General features: G+C 33.0%; 1 protein-coding gene across 1 annotated transcript in view; it reads right to left on the reverse strand.

The window, feature by feature from the left end:
- fbl (pantothenate kinase 3 fbl) overlaps positions 1-21,079 on the reverse strand; it is a 121,676-nt gene extending 100,597 nt beyond the window's left edge. Inside the window, exon 1 of the mRNA XM_072520136.1 lies at positions 20,908-21,079. The gene's annotated coding sequence lies outside the window, so the exon portion shown is untranslated. The remainder of the gene's footprint in view (positions 1-20,907) is intronic.
- Positions 21,080-21,453: the final 374 nt, after the last annotated feature.

Consider the following 21,453-nt stretch of genomic DNA (forward strand, 5'->3'; position numbering starts at 1 on the left):
AAACTCAAGACTAAAATTAACAACCAAAGTGATAACAAATAAAATATAATGAAATTATAACACTAGCAGAAGAACAACAGGGTTTTAAGTTGGGAAAATCATGCACCGACGCTATATTTATAATGAGGCAAGTGCAAGAGAAATCATTAAAATACAAAAAACCGGCATATTTATGTTTCGTGAACCTTAAGAAGGCATTGGACAAGGTCAAATTAAAGGACGTTAATACGAGATATACCACGAGAGATACCTCTAGGAATAATCAAAAAGGTTGGAAATATCTACCAGAACAACACAATAAAAGTAAAAGTAGTACAAGAACTAACTGACCCAATTAAAGCTAGCAATGGGATAAAACAGGGGGATTCCCTAAGTCCTCTATGGTTCAACCTGAACATGGATGAAATAATAACAAAGTAAGAACTGACAAATTATACTAAATTGGAGAAAAACAACTTAAAATAATCTGCTATGCAGATGATGCCATTATTATCTCAAAGTGAAGATGATATGAAATATACTAAGATGTAAATTAGAGCTGGAGGGTCAGCTAATAGAACAAGTGATGGAGTTTAAATATCTAGGTATCACACTATCTAGCTACGGAAAGCTCAAAACAGAAGTGAAAGATCAAGTGAATATAGCACAGAGCCGCAGGCTGCCCGAATAAAACAATATGGAGAAATAAAAATATCGGGAAAGAAATGAAAGGCAGAATTTACAAACCAATCATTAGACCAATAATGGCATACGCGGCAGAAACACGACCTGATACAGAGAGGACAACAAGGATGTTAGAAACAGCAGAAATGAAAACATTTAGAAAAATTGATTTGATTTGAATGAAAGGCATTGCTTTACAGAAAAAAATTTTTACGTTTTCTCTTCAAAATGACGTTTGGTAAAAGTATTTAGGATTTACAGTATCCAGATCCTATTTTTCAAAGTTCGCCACTCACACCATTTTTTGGCTATTTTCCCCATATTTTCGCAAACATTGTTCTATAACTTTTTTCAAAGCGGTTTTAAGTATATGCAGCGGTACATTTAATTGAAAGAAAAATCAACTAATTACCTTTAAAATAGTTTATAGTAGAAGGTTCTAGGACTAATCTTAAGCAAGATACGGTTATTCAAATTTTTCTACTTTTAACGTTTTTGTTGAATTTCACGGCTATTTTTTAAATTTCTCATAACTTTTTTTTCTTGTACATTTAGGTATAATATGTATTACTAAATAAAAAAGAATTCTTATTATAGTATATTGTAAAATATTCTAGGACTAACGGGAACCAAGGTATGGTTCGTCAAATTGTGATACTTGCAACGATTTTTACATCTATATCTAAATGTACAACGAAATAATGCTCCAGTCGCAGTCGTCATAGACCAAATTGCCACTGAACCTCTAAAAATCCCTACGCTTCCCTTAAAACAGCCCATCGAAGGGGGAGGAGAAACGGAAAACATCGATTTACCAAGAATTTGTACGCAGTAGAAAAAAATGTTTAAACAAGAAATGTAGCTGATATAACGTAGAATAAAATTGTTTATTAGCACTTTTTCTGTAGAATAAACCGTTCTCTCAGAAACAACGCTTGAAGCGACCGGCAATTTTAAATGTGTTACGCATGCGAAATCAATTTTTTAAACAAAAATTGGATATTATTTTTTCTTTCTATTTAATGTACCATTGCATATACCTAAAATTGCTCTGAAAAGAGTTATAGAACAATTTTTGCGAAAAAATATCAAAAATGGTCCAAAAATGGTGGGAGTGTTCAAAACTTTAAAGACTTCTACCAATGTAATTTTCAAGAGGAAGGATACAAGTTTTTTTTTTTGTAAAGCAATGCCTATACCTATGCTCCCGTGGAAAAGTTATGGGACAAATAAGAAAAATCGCGTGTTCCTGTTTGCTTTGTTTTTTGAATATATTTTGCCAACAAAAATTATTTTTAACTTTAAAAGGTTAACTTCGATAGGAAATTTAATTTTGAGCAACTTTTTTGTGCATAGGGACTAATTCACCCCTTTCCCAAAAACGTACCGCTTTAAATGGTAGCACCCCTATGAAACAATAAAACCCCTTTAACGTTGTAGTTCCTTTCTAAAGTAGATAATCAATAGCCTATTAAGTACGACTAGCATAAATGTGTTACTTTCAGAAAAATTTAGATATTGTAAAACCGGTGGTTATGACAACTTCATAACGAATTGATACTGTTAATCTGTTTTTATTTTTTCAGGATCTAGCTTCACTCCCTCGGCGGAAAGTGTATGGTCTAGATATAGTATCTTTTCTTAAAAAATCGCATTATTGGGATTGAACTTAAAGTATACTTTTTATTTACATACAATCCTCTTTTTGTTTTTGCCTTCGATCAAAGGTGTCAAGTTTTTCTGAAATTTCGTAATTTAACCACATACACGTGATTAGTATTTGTTAACATTAGTGTTGACACAGTACACAATCGAAGCAAGTTCATTAGTCTATTACGAAACATTTAACTAAATAAAGCATATCATAACTTAACTCAATTTACTATCATCAGACTACTGATGGTGATGATTATATTTCAGTTATTATTTATTATCTCGTTCTATATTTGTTAGATATCTTCGATGCAATTTTTCTTCTTTTTTTTTGAATATTATTAATTGTTCTACATTGAATCTGTGAGAGTGTTGTCTTTGACGTACATATTATAATGGCCGCACTCACATTGTTGTCTTGAAGGATAATAAAATTAGTTATTCTCTTACCAAGTTACTCATATTATATTTTTTAAGGCGCGTAGGTCTTGAATGAGGAAAAATAAGAAAAACGAAATAAGGTCTCAAAACTCAATTTAAAAAAATTCTTAATTATCTAATAAATGAAGTTTGAAAAAAAAACAATAATATTCAGAGTAACCTCTTCTGTTTTCGAGGCATGAATTGACTCATCTTGGCATTTAGATGATAATATTATCAATCGCTTCTTAAGGAATATTATCCCACTCTTCCTGCACCGCCACAATCAGCTCATGGAGGGTTATCGGTAGATTTGGTCTTCCGAAAACAGCTCGTTAATCCATATTCCACAGCCGGCCAGTTCATTATCTGGATATTGGTTTCAGTAAATGCATTTTCAATCCTTCTAGTGCGATGTGGACGAGCGTTGTCATCAATAGAGATAAAATTTGACCTAAATTCTTAATTCCGGGGCAAAAAATTGGCCTGGTAACATTTTTCCAGATAAATGTTTTCCGTCAGTGTAGGTACGTAAATAAGGGGAGTGCCAAATGTGTGAGTAAAACTATCCCTGAACAACTTGATGAAAGGGTAAACAACCTGACTCTATCCATACTCTTGTACGGTAGATGTCACTTACTAATAATACAAATCGAGACATTTCATTCCGAAAAAAGGACATTTCTCAGTTGGGGTTAAAGCTGTTGTAAAGTTTCTATGATTACGGCACCATGCTAAACCACCGCACTATGTTCTCTAGTGAGCCTAGGCACTCTTAAAGGTCTTCTCGATCGCAAATTGGCACGAACCAGCCTTTGCCGAATCGTAGGCCTTAAAATGAGTCTACCGTATCTTCTTATCAGTGACAGTTCTAATAACAGACGTTTTAGATGATGTGGAGTTGTTCTTCTTTTCCAACATAAGCAGGGAACCAATCTCTAAGACAGTTTGGATATGTTGGATTCTCTTCGGTAGAATTAATCAATCTTTACCGAAGCAAGGTATAATTCGATGTTGAAGAAATAGTAGACTGCGATTTAAGATTTTATTTTATTTTAGCACTGTTGATTTTAATATTTACCTTTAATATAAAGAATTTTTGTTGAAATAACTGAGTTTTAAAAAACTACTTTGAAATGTCGACGTATGTATATTTAATGCGTAGAGAGCGTTTTAGTTGTGTGTTAACTGAGAAGCACGATAAGGTTTTGTCTTGTTGCAGGAAAAGAACTGTCGTCTCGGGATAATAAGTAAGGGTCTTAAACACCTTCAGATCCTCAGACGCTCTGTAGAGGGCTTCGAATAACACTGTCGAATGCTCCTCTACCCAAGTCCATTTACTGGGTATGGACTCGTAAAAGTTTTCTTCTGGTATTTTGTCTTGAGAAAGATAAGATATTTCTTACATTGACAAGTATTAAGGCGAAATAAAAATACCAGGTTGCAGTATGAAAAATGGAGTATGGAAAACAAGTAGGAAGCAGAGCCTATAGTCAGCAGTGGCTGACTATAAATAAAAATTGCTGGGCAACGTTTATTGCCCTAATAATAATTAACATTGCACACTTAAAGCTAACTTAAGATATAATCTTAGCTAACTTAGCTTAAGCTAACTTAAGGTATAATCTTTTACGACGTCCCGCTCTTGCACCGCCTGATGTTAACTTTTTCTTCCTCTCGGATTCCTGATTTTTTGTTGTTGTCGTCATGGCTTCTTCTTTTGTAGGTACTTATTTGTGGCATCGTACCTACTTTCCTGTTTAGTTGTCTTCTGCAACCACCCGGCTAGACCCTGATCAGATGTTCGATCAGTTTGTGGATTTGTCTAATCCTCTGGACCCTGTTTTTCGCGAGGATGTCCCTGGTCTTTAGGAGTCTTCTTGTGGCTTGGTGGAAGCAGTACCTGGTCCTTTTCTCAGCCACCTCCCTCAGTGGTGTATACTGGAGCCTTTCTTTGATGGTTGCATTGATTATTCTTTCTTCCCATGTTGATCCGTCTACGATCCTGTAGCATGATGTTTCTGTGGCTTCAAGTCTCCTCCAGTTGCTCTCCGCTATTGAACTCCAAACTGGGACTGCACTTGGCTGACCTGAAAATCGCCTATATTTATACGTGCTGTTCGAACTATAAATATGGATTTCCAGGTCAATAGCCAATGGGAAAATTCGAGGAGAAGTGATGCTCATCGGAGTGCGTACTAGGCCACAAACTATTGCACTCGATGACAGAACCAGTTTTTATACCGATTATTGGGCGAGGGGTCATTTTACGACCTTTTTATGGCTTCTTAGTTTTGTAAGTTCGAAAAGCAATAAAATGTTTTACGATCGACTATTAAAATACCCCTTTAGTGAGAAGTCGTAAAATAGAACCATAGAACCAGATATGTAGAAAGATTGGTTTTTTAGAACGATAAAAGAAGCTCTGACCTAGTTTTAGTGATACCTCAGATATTATGTAAATAATATTTCGTGGAATATATCTAAAAGGGTCTGATTTATGAGGTTTAAAGTTTTTAAAAAACATTTCACGAAACTTGAATTTTTTGTGATAAGTAAACTATGTTACAGAGCCGTAACACTGGGAATGTTAAGACTTGCTGAAATCACATGATTTAATCAGTTGTGTTGATGTAAAGCGATTATTCTGGTTTATCAAAATTGGAAATTGAATGGTCAGGCATATTTGAACAATTGGAAATAAAATATAGGTTTCGATATTTACACGAAACCGACAATTTTTAATAAATGCTACAGTTTCATGACAAAACCGGTATTCTAGACGAGATTAATTTTTTAAAAGAATTATTTTAATAGATGTTTTAGATTTGGTTTTATACAGGTGATAAATTTTTTTGACGATGTATGAATTTAAAACATTCAATATCTACGAATTTTTCTTTTTCTACCGACATGTATTTGGTTGATTTTTCCTTCATTTATTTTGTGTCCCAATTTCGCTTCAGATTCAATTTCTAGTAATACTATTTTTAATGCGCTACCCACGGATGTAATTATGGAATCCTTGTTTATCGTTCCTGTATTAACCAGAAAACTGTTTTTACTATATGATTTAGCGAAACGAAAGGTTTCTTCGTTAAAACTACCTGTAGACCTTGCTGGATCCACAGCTCCATTGCCAGTTCTAAGCAATGAAGGGCTTATGTCAAGCGAAAAACATATCCCTCTTGCATATAAAAAAATTACGTATACCAATACTAACAATAATTGTAATCTACACAGTCCTGCAGAGAAGTGAACAGAACTGTAACCTAACGAGCTCTTCGCTTGTTGGAATCCCGCTGAACATGGTGTTATATTAAATAAAAGGAGAAATTCTCATCGCATCGGAATCGGATCGTTACTCGTCCGAGATGTACCGTCGCATGGTTCAGATATAATACGCAACTCTTTATAAAAACGATGAGATTTTAGTAATAAGTTATTTACTCAACACGCTTCACAAAACACAGAAGGGTTGAGGAATACGCATAGAGGACATCGATACCCTTAGAAGAATATAATATTAATTCCTAAGCAACATATTCATGCATATTTTTCCTTTATATTATTTTTACAATATATCCAATGTGATATAAAGTATTATTATTTCGAACCGCCACTGTATATCACTTAATTAAACATTAGTTAATGTACAGCAATTATTTTCCTAATTTGTTTATTAAATTTTTGTCTCCATTTTGTAAATTATTCATTAGTAGTCATTTATTATTAAAATAATTTGTATTTTAGACATTCCAGTTTGTAATTCTATAAATTCTAGACTCATCTTTATTTTTACTTTTATTCTAAGTATAGTCTGCTTAATCTCTAATACGAGTAGTACATTTGAATAGCGAACACAAGAATGCAACAAACTTTTTATTTGGCTTTGACTTGTAATATTTTCACAGTAGGCTATACTAAATTAATTTTCCCATTTCGGGCCATTTTCCACTATGTCTTTTTGGTATACAGCAGCAGAATAATTCAGGTGCGATAAAAGAAGTCTTAGCTTCATGGTACTATAATAAATTCTTGTAAAGATTAACAGTTGTTTATACAGAGTGTGTCATTAGTTTATGTATAAAATTAAATTGAATAATAGGTCTGTTCTTTTGCTTTCTAGTGTAGCACTTTCTAGTGTAGTTGAGTGTTAGCTACACTGGCTAGTGTCACACGAAAATCATGACTGTGACACTAAACAAAGGAACGTTCTAGTGTAGTTAACCTTTGAGTTGCGATTCAAGTCAGGTTATTTTATGACATAGACATAGAATACAAGATAGATCCTTGCAATACAAGTCCGTTCCCCCAGTGCGACAGAGAAAACTGACGCAAAGCAGTCCCTGCGTCTCTTTCTAATTTGCCAGGTTTATCGATCACGTTACCTAAATAATCAATGAGAAGGTCACGTGTTCGATAAATCCGGCCCATCAGACAGAGATGCATGGACTGATTTGCGTCAGTTTTCTGTCGCACTTGAGGAAGCAGGTGTAGATTTATCGACACTGGTGGTACACTTTTTTTGCTATGCTTTTCAATGGAACAGAGTGGTGTAGCACTACACCTTGCAAAGCAACGACTTAGTGTAGCATTTCTTCACTTTTCTGGAACTAGTACTACACCAGAAAACAAAGGAACATACCAGTTGAATCCCTAATAAAGTGTTATTTTTTAATTATTAATATTTAATTTCTTTTATTTTCGTGTTGTATATACGTTTATACGTATATATACATGGGGATGTTCTCAACCCCAACACAGTGCGTTCCACTGGCTGATAGGAAACGTCCTATGGATAAATAGGGCAGGTGTGAACAAGGTATAACCAAATAAACACCCACGGATCAACTGAGAACATGGTATAGGGGCTGCAGCCATATCATTAATGTTTGTCAATTGAACATGACCAACGCACACACATACACACACACACGCGCATACACACACACACACACACACACACACACACACACACACACTTTTTTACACCATGTTCAATGAGCAAATCACAGACAACTGCACCACAATTAGATCATCATATGGTCAGATTTGTTCTGCAACTACTGCGCTCCCTAATCTCTAGATGTAATACCATCGTGCCCAGGGGATGCATGAGACAGGGAAAAAAGTTGGGATGTATGCCTTAAGATAACAATTTTACAACAATTAATAAGAGCTAAATCCTATTTTAAAAAAGACTTTGGGAGAATACCATTACCTCTCCCCCGCGTTGCAACAGACGTGATGATCGACAAACTGAAACAAGTGGTGGTTGAGGCTCCAATCGTAAGTCAGAATCAATTTCTGCAATTCCATAAAACATCGTTTAGCCCAGGGGCCCAGTGAGTAAACTGTACTGACGATTATACAAAAAAATGGACTACAGGTGGTGGTGAGGAGGTGGGGAGGACTATGGAGGGTCTGTGGGAGGGAGCAGACTTAAATGTAGTCGATCGTATATGCGTCTCATAGTCCTCACCCGCGTCCCCGACAAAGGGGCTGATGAAGCAATTATCAGGACCCGTCTAAGAAAAAAAATAGAGATTAATACGGAAAACTAGTTGTTAAAAAATAGGAAAATCGGGGAGGGCGTACGAATCTACACGATCGACAAGGTCTCCCACAAAGCATGGAGGGCTGCTCATTTTAAGGCATATTACTGACTTGAAAAGGTATCCTTAAATCAATGAGAGGCCTCAATGGGTCCAATCAGAGTCGTGCAGGCAAACCTCCAACATAGTAGGCCAGCTTCGGTAGTACTTACTGTTGCTGTGAGAAGGTTGGATGTAGCTTTGATACAAGAGCCCTGGGTCTACAAGTGTAAGATAAGAGGTCTATCGGGCATTGGTTTAGAGTTTATATAGCCGATCTGCCGAAGTCCCGAGGAACTGCATAATAGTTAAACGACATATCAAAATACTGCCGTTGATAAATCTTTGTTCCAGGGATTTACTGGCGGTAAATATAAAAATCATACAGAAAGGAAGTATGAAGGAGGAACTTAACTGCAGTTGGTTAATCTCTGTTCCAGGGATTTAACGACGGTAAAGATAAAGATCATAGAGGGAGGAAGTAAGAAGGAAATAATTATCGGAGCAGTATACCTCCCATATAATGACCCCGAAAAATCACTACCAAGGGAGTTGAAACGGCTAGTGTGAGATTGCTAGGAAAAATGGACGGCAACTGAACATCGGCTGTAATGCGAATGAGCACCATCTGATCTGAGACAGTACAAACACCAATGAAAGAGGTGAGTCATTACTAGAGTTTTGTTATATAGGCATAATAAAGGTAGGAAACTAACTAGCTTTCGTAACTTCACAACGAAAGGATGTAATTGATATAACAGCAACTTAAGTATTGCAACACTCACCTCATCGGATTGAATGCTTTTCCTTTTTTTTGCCATTTGTATTGCCAGTGTAACTTTGCTGTCTGTTATTGATGGACCTGTTATGGCAATAGTTGTAAAGTGTTCTATTGTTACATCTTCAAATCTTTCAAAAATGCAGTTTTTCCATATTATCAACTGTTCCTTGATATCTAGTGACCGGTTTTTGTGTTTTTGTCTTCTAGACTTTGGGGTAGCTTTTTTCGTAGCGAGCGATCTCGTTTAATTTCTTGTGCAGGAGAAAGATATAATGTTTTTCTCATTGTTTGCAATTTCGTTGCATTCTTTTCTATGAAATTGTGTTTTCTCACATCTTGTCTTCTATCTGATTATTTCATGGAGTCTCTTGAACTTCTCTTCTTTGGCCCATGAGCTTCAGCATTTCCTCTCATCCACCCTTGTTTTCTTGTTTTTACTACACCCAATCTTGTTTTCTGCTTTAATACATATTTCATTTCTAGTTTGGCTCAATATTTTTTTTCTAACATGCTGGTTATTTTGTACTTTATCAATAGTAACTGTTTGCTTTTTCATCCTTATAACCTCTTTTACTCACAGTCAGATTTTTTTTTAACAAAATATTGTGGACTGTCGGTATAACTACACTTAGATAGGTTTGCACTTGCACTGCTATTACTGAATTTCTGTACCTTTTGTTTATACCTATGTAGTGTATTTGGTTACGGACCACTCTTCAGATATATCTGCTGGGAATTTCCACATGTACTGTCGATGATTCGGGAGTTTAAAAATTGTATTTGTGATTACTGTTGATTCTTTAAACAGAAATGCGCCAACATACCTGCTCTTTCGTTTCGTAGTCTCAGACACTCTCAGACCATGTTTTCCTATTATATCTTCCTGTTCTTCTTCACCAATTTTCGTATTAAAGTCTCCAATGACAGGGAGGCTGTTAAGGCCTTAGTTGAACACAACTCCTGCAAAATTTATATTGCAAAACCTTAAAAAGTTTTGATGAACTTTTTTTTGGAAATTAAAATTAACGTCATAATTTTATAACATAATTTTATGACATTCTTTGAATCAAGAATATTTCAAGACGTGTCTTAATTTCTTTGGTTTGGTCTACATTTAATGTTATCCACGTTCTTCTTAAGTATTTGTAGGTATCCACACTCTCAATTACAGTATCTTCAATAATTAATTTGATGTTTGCATCTGCTAATTTAATCATGATCATGCATTTAGTTTTCTTAAAATTCATCTTCTGCTCGTATTCATGACAGCATTCGTTAAGATGTTCTCTCTTCGAGATGTTTCGAATTCGTTCGATTGATAGATATACCCTCTATTGAATCTGCCAGCGCTTCTTTAAATGCCGATTCACTGTAGACATTAAAGAGCAGTGGGGACAGCATACAATCCTCGCGGACTCCTTTCTGTAGTTGGATATCTCGGGTATTCTGGTTGTTTACTGATAACTCTTAACTTGGCAGTTTAATTCCAATATAGATTAGATAATAAATGATTTTCACATCACGGTTGTCAATAATTTTGCTTTTTACAATATCTACAAGCTTTTTATGTTGAACCTTATCAAATGACTAATATTTATATTATATTTTATATGTAATCTATTTTATATCTAACAAAATCTGAATAAAAATGTTCTTCCTCTTTTTTGATCCGCATTTTTCATACGCCCGTTCTTCCATTGCCAAACCATTTGTGCATGTGTGTACTTAAACGCTGAAAAATATCTGTATACTTCGTTCAATTTCAAGATAAGCTCGAGGTAAACAGTTTCAGACACGTGATCGGTGGGTGTGTCGTGTCGTCACAGATTGTCTGAACAACCACCAGTCTGAAACTGTTTTCCTCGAGCTTATCTTTAAATTGAACGAAGTATAGTAGTACAGGAATTGCTAGTAACCTGAACCGCCAACGTACAAAATTTATCTGCACACAGCTCTTCTCTTGTATGGTGGCGCTTAGATGGCATGAATAAAATATAGTCACTTTGACGCCGATGGTACAGAATGTTTTTTTTTTCGATATTTAAAAATTACACGCGACAGCAAGAATGTTAAGGATATTAAATGTAATCCTACGGCGGGTGTAGAAATATATTTTTTTCCAAAGTCTACGCTTCTGCCGATATGTTCATTCTATTGAATTTTTTTTTTAATTCCTCAATGTTTCTTTCTAAATTATTCATTATATCACAGCGATAAATTCATAATTTTCCGAGATAATAGACATTGAAAATAGCGTTGTTCACTAATATAGCCGTAAAAAATGTAATCAGTTCAACCTGAAGTCATTATTTTAATGTAGTAGGCTAACAACAGTCGATATTATTTGTTTGCTGTAAAAATGTTATCCAGTAAACGTTCTATGTCATTATATTGTTTCATATATTATAAAATAACCGTATATACTGAGCACTCTGCACTTATCAGCAATTGGTGGGGTAAACAATGGTTCTGCAACATTTCACACAGTTTGTCACCGGTAGAAATAATCAAAATAATAATTTTGTAAAGCTAACAGTCGGGACACTAAAAATCAACATTTAGTCAGTGAGATATACAGCGAACATGAAATTAGAACAACCTAATGTGTGATGCGGATTTTTTGAGATAATTTATTGGACACATACGAGTTACCAACAGATTTGAATGGGGGAGCTTGTAACCCATAGCGAGCGCGTTTCCAAGTGGCGAATAGGACAATGAAAAATTATCCGCAAATTTACAAGCAGAGCGGATGATGTTCCTAAACTGCAGTAAAGCAACTTGTATAGACGAAATCATGCACTAAATAATGGTTCTCCAAACCATTAATCGGAACAGGGATTAAAATGTTGCAAAACCCAACAAATCGCCTAGGTATAAACTGAACAACAAAAGACGAAGTAAGTTATGAAAAAGGATCACGATTTTAACTTAAAATGTATAATACGTAAGAACTATAAGATAAGAAGACACTATTTTGTATGCGCGTTCTCTTACAAAAAGTTGTGACTTCCTAAAAAACGTTTATGTTTTTTTCATCGACTTCGAGAAGGCACTCGACCGAGACAACACGCTACACTTTTCGACTGCTGAAACACTTATATTACAATCAAGTAGCCTCTATCCAAATTGGAGATAGTCGTACTTAAAGACTACCCATCAAACATGTAGTACGACAAGGTTACGTTTTGTCACCCAGTATTTTAAGTTAAACTCTGAAGAAATCTTTAGGGAGGCTTTAGCTGACAGACAAGAGGGAGTAAGTCTGGGCGGAGAAGTAATAAACAATATCAGACATGCTGACGATACAGCCGTTCTTGCAGAAAATTTACAAGATGCCTTAAAATTAATATTTCAGAGACAAAGTGAATGGCAGTTGGAAACATTAATATATATATCAAGGTCTGCTTTCTCTTAATGGAGAGAAGATAGTACTAGTAAACAATTTTAAATACCTTGGCATCTGGTTAAACTCAATCGAGAACGCTGAGCTGAACAATTCGCCCTCTCATTCGTTAAGAGGCTATTAAATATAATTTATTGCCTTAAGCCAGACGGATTCTCATTTTACAGGTCCAACTTGTCAGTTTGTTTAAATTCAAATTGTAGCGTGTCGGTTTTTAAGTTAATATATTGTGTGTTATACGTTATAGTTATTGTTAAGTTATTTACTGGTCGTATTATTTTTTAGAGTTTAGTTTAAGTAAACTTTTAGTAAATAAAAACACGTTTTTGGACGGTTTTCCACAAATAGCTCAAAAAGTAAGTATTTTATCGAAAAACATATTCTTAGCAAAAATATAGCTTATAAAAAAGTTTAAAAAAAAATGATGTAGTTATACCTACCTATATGAAGTCTGTAGACTCAGTAAAAGCAGAGTTGTAGCTAATGAAAAGTAATTCAAATTTCAAATCGAATATTTCAACGAGAAATATCAAAAAAAAAATAAGCACTTTTCGGGGAAAACTCGCTGTCGGGGAAAGTAAAGTGCTTGTTTTTTTATTCTTTCACTTTGAAATATTCAATTTGGAATTTGACGAATAAGAACCTACTTTTCATTAGCTACAAATGTGCTTCTGGCTTTATACGTACACCATTTATTTTTGCTATTTTATAAGCTATATTTTTGCTAAGAATATTTTTTCGATAAAATACTTACTTTTTGAGTTATTTGCAAAAACCGTCTAAAACCCTTGTTTTTTTGTTGTTGAAAAATGAACATATTCACTCGCAAATAACTCAAAAAGTATTGACTCAGTGAAAAAACTCTATAGAACAAAGGTTGCTTAGAATTAGTCAGTTTATCCAATTCCTGACTTATTTTGAAAGTATGTTTTTTCACTCCTGAGAATGGGTGATATTCACCCCTAGGGCAAAAACACACATCGGCACAATATAACTTTTTTTATTTAACATGTTAGCTATGTTTATGCCAAATGTCATGTTAATCCAAGCTGTTGTTTGGGGAGGTTTTATCATGAGTGAATGGAATATTTCTGGACTTGAAAAAGTATACAGAATGCAGTTTCATAACGTTACCGATATTTGCGATGATGCTGGTTTTATTAAAATACATATTATTTTTCTCTAGGCTATTTTGACGTTCTCTCAATCAACTAAGTACATTAAGTAATTGAAGATAAATAGAATAACAAAAATGTCAAGCACTGATACAGCCGATGAACTCCTTGATATTGATTTAACCCTCACTCCACCTAAAAAAGACCAGTAAAGGGACATTTTGACGTTAAAACGAAGAAAATGATTATAAATGTATTTAAAACGGAAATGCAGGAGAACCCTACAATGTCGAAAAGTGCGATTTCTATTAGAGTAGCAGATAAAACAGGTACTGATATTGTTTCTCCATTATTTATTTTAGAGTGCGCATTTTCACTTTATTTAACAAATATTGTTACTTTTTATCTATTACAGGCGTGTGTAGCCATAGTGTACGCAATGTAGTTCATGAATATGAAATTACGGAAACATTGTCGACACCAAAATCAGTTGAGCATCGTAAAAGTATTGTTAACTCGCTGGATGAATTTGACAGAGAAACAATAAGAACAATAATCCATCAATTCTTTTTTCGAAATGAAATACCCACAATATACAAAGTTCTGAAGGTTGTTAATAAAGATCCGGTTTTGCCTAACTTCAAAAAAACTACGTTTTTAAATTATTGAAAGAAATAAATTTTAAGTTTCAACGTCGTCAGCGAAACAGCATTTTGATGGACAGGGACGAAATTGTCTTGTGGAAACGATAATTTCTGATAAAAATTAAGTCCTACAGAAATGAAAACCGCAAAATTTACTACTGAGACGAGACTTGTCACACCAAATCTAAAGTATGGATCGACAATTCGGTAACGTCTTACAAAAAAGCGTTTTTAGATGGACTTTCTATGGGATTAAAAAGTCCTGCAGGTAAATGATTATGTGCTTTTTCACTTCAAGTAAATTTTAAAATAATAAAATTTTCAAAAAAAGGAAAAAGACTAATAATCTGTCACATTGGCAGTGAACATGGGTTTGTTCCAGAAGGGCTGTGGGTGTTTGAATCAAAAAAAAAAAGTGGGACTACCATGAAGAGATGGACGAGAAATCTTTCTAAAATTGGTTCAAAAATATACTGCCCCGATTAGAAGACAACTCCATCATCGTATTGGACAACGCGTCTTATCATTCCAGAAAATTGGAAAAAATTCCAACTACTGCTTCTAGAAAAGCTGACATCCAAGAGTGGCTGAAATAAAAAAATATGGGGTTTGAGGACTCCATGTTAAAAGTGCAACTGCTGGTTATCGTTAAGGAACATAAGGGGCAATATAATAAATATATCATTGATGAGATGGCAAAAAGCCAAAACAACGTAGTGTTAAGAAGGCTGCCACCATACCATTGCGAGCTCAATCCGATTGAGCTCATCTGGGCAGAAGTAAAAAATTATGTAGCAGCCAAAAACACTACTTTTAAATTTACAATAAATAATATTAGTCCAACTATGTGGCAAAAATGTGTGCAACACGTTCAACAAAAAGTCGAGTCCAAAATGTGAAAGTTGGACAATATAATAAAGAACCATATCGAACCCATAATAATAAATCCAGCCGAAGACAGCAGCACATGAAGCTCCTCAGACTGTGAATAATTTAAATGGTATGTTTTTATGCTTTGATAAACTTATGACAATGCTACTTTATTCAAAATGTTCAATTTGTTATGTATCTCTCAGTTAACGAATATTTTCTTTTAGCACATTTTTCTTCAATGGAACATTAAATTTTGATCACAATGATTAAATTTGAAGAAATTCTTACACTAATAGTTTCAAAAGTAAATATTTTTAAAAATCATATGATACACCTCAGTACGACCCTGTTTGGTTTTCACGTGCGTTTGTTTACAGTTGGGAATTTGTAAAATGAATGTAGTTTAGTTTGTCTCCACGCTGAAACATCATTAAAATTCGTTACAGTCAATACCAATACCAATACAGTTCTGTTTGTAGTGTTAAAAATGAAAAACCATTTAAAGCACTTTAAACATGAAAATGTTAGAATTTCGACCACTTAGCGTCTGATACGTGAATGAAATGAAGAAACGGTGAAGCAAACAAAACAATCCGCAGGAAGGGTTAAAAAACTTACCAAAGAAATTCTCAATTAATCGAAAAAGATGAAATTATCTGTTGGAGGCGAAATTATTTTCGAAAAACAAGTGAATTCCACAATCAAAATAAGAAATATTATTTGGTAAATATTTAAGCCTAATTATTACTAATATTATTATTGATAAACAGCGAATATTTGAATATTAATGAAAAATCCTCTGAGCAAATGATACGAGATAATTCCCACAGATTCCGTAACTAACTTCATTTACGGAAAAATGCAAAAACTGCATACGAAAGCTGCACTCTTCACGTTAAATTCCATTTTAATTTTTGTTGCTAGTTCACTCTGATAAAAAGATATCGAATTTTTACCGTCGAGTTGATACAGATTTTATTTAAAAAATTGATCACACGCGTAATTGACTGACGTGCGTTAGTGGCAAACTTTTTTGCATCTTTTTGTCCTTTTTTTTTATCAAAATTGATATTCTCAGAAAGATTCAGCTTGTTCGCATGATTTTTAGAAGTCAAATGTCTGACGACTGGACTATAGCGCGACAAAAATAAAGAAAACTCGAAATGCATTAAAAAAATCTGTTCACTTGCAAACGTTTTGCTTATTGAGACTCTCTCTCAATATCAAATAAAGTGTGGTATTTAAATTGTGTCTAATTGGCGAATCAGTTCATTTTGAATATGTTTCAATAAAACATGCAATTTCAAACATCCCGGTAAATCATTGATATCGAAACTGAAGTAATTGAGCAATCAGTTTATTGTGAGTCATATATTTTAATAAATATCATGCAACTTCAAATTATCAGAAAATCATTGTTTTATCGCTATGATGTAAGAGTGATTTGATTTCATAAAAAACGTTGAGGTTTTTGAAAAACTAGTCAGAATGAATGAAGATGTAGTCAGAGGCGTAGAAGTAGAGGGTAGCAATTATATTTATACAACTGTCGCTATACCTATGGTAACAATAAAATATAGTTTTAACGCCATATGAGTACAGGTGAGTCCTGTAAAAAGATGAGTGAAAAAAGACACTTCACGCATGTTTCATAAATATTTTTTGTACAGTCCTATGCAAATAAAGTCAAAATTAGATTTGTGAACATTTCAATTAAAACCTTCAAAAAATTAGCAATAACGAAATTTGATTGAAAGATAATTAAATTGGAAAGTATAGGAAATCAAAAAGTAAATTACATATTTCTGTTTTATTGTGAAACACAATTTTTTTGTTAATTAATATGCATTTTGTTTTAATCATCTTAGTTTGTCATTGATTCATAGTTAATGGTTCTTTAAAATGTTCATATGTGGAATACTCAAATTCAATTTTTATATGATCTCGAAAGATAAATGCTGATAGTAGCATTGACTTTGTAAAATATATGAAAAATAGCTGTTCTTGATTTCAAGATAATTATTCAGGTAAGTTGCTCTGACAGTGATGGATTTCCACCCTCCATCTTGCTTTATACACATACCAATTTAGTTGTGTAAATTCAGTTGTGTATTTTAAGATTGGTGATGGAATTTTTGAAAAATGGAACTTGGAAAAATGGAAATTTCAACACTTGGAATTATCTCTTGCTCATGCAGATTAGGATATGAAAGATTGGAAAAACGTTCTGTTTATAGATAAGTCTCGTTTTATGAGATATTTATCTGATAGTCACCAAAGAGTGTGGAGAAGAACTGTGGCCAATGTTGCTTCCCATTTAGAGTACAGTTTGATGGTGGATGTATGGGACAGCATTTCTTTGTGAGTATATACAGATCTTCTTGTGTTAGGGGGGTGGTCTAACGTTGAGAGGTACATTAGGGAATGTCTGGAAGAACATGTGCATTTTATAGGTGAAAATTTTCTCCTAATGCAGGATAACGCTCTGTCGCACATAGTCAGGGTAACAATGCAATACTTTACAGATGTTGGTATTTAGGTACTAAGCTGGCCTCCTAGAAGCCCAAACCTTAACCACATAGATCATTTGTGGGACAACTTGGAAGAATAGTTAGACAAAATTATGGCAAGTTTAAAACTATGGTAGTGTTAGAACAGGTGCTGGTAAATGAGTGGATAAAAACACCGCAAAATGGGATTGCTGCTTTAATCCAGTCTACGCCAAAAATGATAAGAGCTGTTTTTAGTTTGAGAGTTTAATATCCACATTTTTTTCAAAAATATCTTAAATTGATAACTCAAGAATAAAAAAAATTGTGAATTTTTATTTGTTGCTAAATTAATCAACATTTTGGAACTATTTTATGGTTTGTCACTGAACACACAATAAAAAAAATTATTGGAATTTAAGTTTTTCTAATACTTTCTAATTTTACTTAAAACAGACTTAGTGTCTGGTTAATTTTGTAGGGCGTTGTATTAATAGGGCCTAAGAATGTTAGAGAAGTAATTGAAAAGCAAAGAAATACTTAAAATATTAAATTGCCTTAAACATTAAAATTGTCATCTTGAACATTCGATAAGCACTTGCCAATTTCAGGGCTTGAAAATGTTTTGAACTTGTATTCAACCCATTATCATTTTGGAAATGCTCTCAGTTTAGACTATATACAGTCTATATTATTATTGACAAGTAAAGTTTGTTTTTAATTTAGAGTAATTGGTCCACAATGTAAAAGATTTGAAGTTCTTTTATCAATGGTATCCTTATGATAAAAGAGAGAAAAAGTAGATAGCTTTATCTATTTAGGAGTCAACAACACAAAGGACAACATTCACAATGCAGAACTTAGCAGAAGAATCATCATAGCCAATATGGCATACTTTGCTATGAGTCTAATACTTAAATCATGAGACTTAAATCAAAGAACTAAGATACAAATCTATAAGACCATAATCTGACAGATAGTGAGCTATGGATGTGAAACTTGGATGTTGACTAAAAAATCTGCAAACCGAATAAACATATTTGAAAGAAAGGTACTGAAACAATATATATATATATATATATATATATATATATATATATATATATATATATATATATATATATATATATATATATATATATATATATATATATGAAGAACCACCTTTATCTCAATATGTCCACCTACAGCACCTTCAATTAGCAGGCCATGTATTTAGGATGAAAGAAAACAGACTCATAAAACAACTGTTGAATGCAAGGATGCAGGGTAAGGGACCTATTGGAAGACGGAGAAAGCAATAGGAGGATGATGAGGATGCCAGAAATCTTGGTAGTCCATCGTGGAGGAGAATGGCTTAACTGTAATTAGTGGAGAGGTTTGCTGATGGAGGCAAGGGCTCAAATTAAGCTAGAGTACAATTCCTGTAGAATCTATAATTTAATTAACTAGTAGTTTATAATAGTTAATTACCATAGTTTATTGTTTAATTTGGTAATTTTCTTTTGTTTTGTTGAACTGTTTCCATACATGTTTCTCAGAAAACTCTAGCAACTTATTTTACTGCTATTTTTGTATTTCCCCACAATTTATGCATCTTTGAAACAGTTTTCTAGATGTAATGCCTCTAATATTGTAAAATAAACAAAAAATAGGAAATCCAATTCAGTAGAAACCTTCAAACACACTTGGTAGTAATGTTTATAAATAAAAATAGATAATTTAAAATCTCAAACAGATGAATCCATGTAACCTTGATTAATTTTTATCAATAGTATTAGTTTAATGTTGAATTTATGAACAAAATTAGGTGTAACATTAGATTTGTTCCTTATCTTAATAAAATTGTTGTTACAGCATACACTATTTATTATTATTAAGAAGTACTTCTTTTATCATATTTTTAAGCAGATGTTATATCTCTCTGCAACATCTTTAAGCTATTTAAGCAGGATAAATATTTTAAATGATGGTCTGTAGGTAAAAAGTTAAATTGTGTTCTATATGAAACTGTTCTTTCCTCCTCTTTACTATGTGCTTCGGTAAATTATCAAGTTATAAATGCAACTCTTCTAGTCTTATTACCTTTAGGAGACTTAAGATATTGTGTGTCTTTGCATGCTAGAGATCTTAGTCTACCTTATGCGCCTTGTAGTACTAAAAGACAGACAAATACAGAAATAAAAATATTTTGATGTTCATAAGTTCATATTTTTTATGTTCATAAGTTCTACCTAACATTCCTTTACCTAGTTTTGTGATCAGTTTAAATATTCCTGTTTAAACTAATTTATGAATATTTTCTGTTTGTGGTTTCTAAGCACAAACAGAATTTTGATCCATTTTGTTTTTTGTATCACAAGTAAAACCAAAATGATAGGTATCAAAAGGGTTCCAGTTTACAGGAAGGAGTATTTTTGTATCTTTTTGCATTAGTTAATTATCTTTTGTGTCTAATAAGGATTATATCCCTGACCTTCCAATTAAAAAAGGAAGAAAATAGAAGTAATACTTCTTTATATAAATTAAATAAAGGATACTTCTATTAAAATGATATAAAATATATAAAAATTTGGGAATATTGTATTTTTTAAACACATTGGATGTTGGAAAACTAAATATATGTTGAAACTTAATAAACAAAGCAGTAAGTAGTTGATATTTTATGTAATGAAGCACCCAAGATTCTGAAAAAAGAGAAGGCAATAGGCAATATTTTTTTCTATTACACAAGTATAAGTAGGTCAAGACAGATAAGCTCTAAAAATGAAGTTGCTAATTTTGTTTTCAGAAAACTCAGTTCCTATTATTTTGAAAAATTTACAAATTATGTTACTTAGTTTGTTTTATTCATATAGTCTACTCATTGCTTCAGATATTGACTGCTGTAACATTTCTTGTTAATTGCTGCTAAGGTTTGTTGCATATGTCTTTAAACCAATTATCAAAAATATTATTCCAAACCACTACCAAAAAAACATGTTTGCATGTGAAAAAATCAAAAAACCTTTTTCTACCAATGCTCATTCCATAAAAGATATAGTAATGATTAAATGTTGTGTAAATGTTTTTTATAGCGTTAATTTTAATTTTTGCGGATGTGTAGTTCACAGTAAGAAAAACATAAACAAATTAAAATAACAAGTGACAACCATTGTTTATATTTTTAAAGTCAAGAAACCGGTCTAAATTATTAAAAAAACTGATTTCATTGTTTTCAACTACCTTATAATCAGTGATATTAGTAATACAAGATAACCTATTACCTTTAACCATGATGATCAGATTAGGATGAAGGAATGAATTTCGTCAAACGTTTTAGATATGACAGTCTAATAACCTTTAATCACTTGAGATTATAAGAATGTTCCACACTTATAAAACTAATTATCGCGAATGCATATATTTCAGTATTACAGAAAAACAGAGGTTTAAGTAGGTGAGTTAATCAAGGACAAGATATAACGGGAGCACTTTGAACCTTGTAGCTTATGACGTACAATCGTACGATTTTTAAACTTTGAATAATAACGAATTATTAGATATGAAATTAAACCTTTAGAAACGCAAAAGGTATTATAGGTAAAGTAACTTCAATGATTAGAATGTTCCATTTTTAGCAAAAGACATTGTGCACGTGGCTTAATAATAAAGACAAATCCCTTACTAAAAAATATTGCCAATAAAAACCAACTATTTTTTTATTCTCTATTTTAAAATAGACCTAGACAAATTTATAATCAGAAACTGACCTAATATTATTAAAAAGAATATCATTAATTTGAACTAATCGATTCAAAAACAAAATTTAG

Source organism: Diabrotica undecimpunctata, chromosome 1 (assembly GCF_040954645.1).
Source record: "Diabrotica undecimpunctata isolate CICGRU chromosome 1, icDiaUnde3, whole genome shotgun sequence".
Lineage (NCBI taxonomy): Eukaryota > Metazoa > Arthropoda > Insecta > Coleoptera > Chrysomelidae > Diabrotica > Diabrotica undecimpunctata.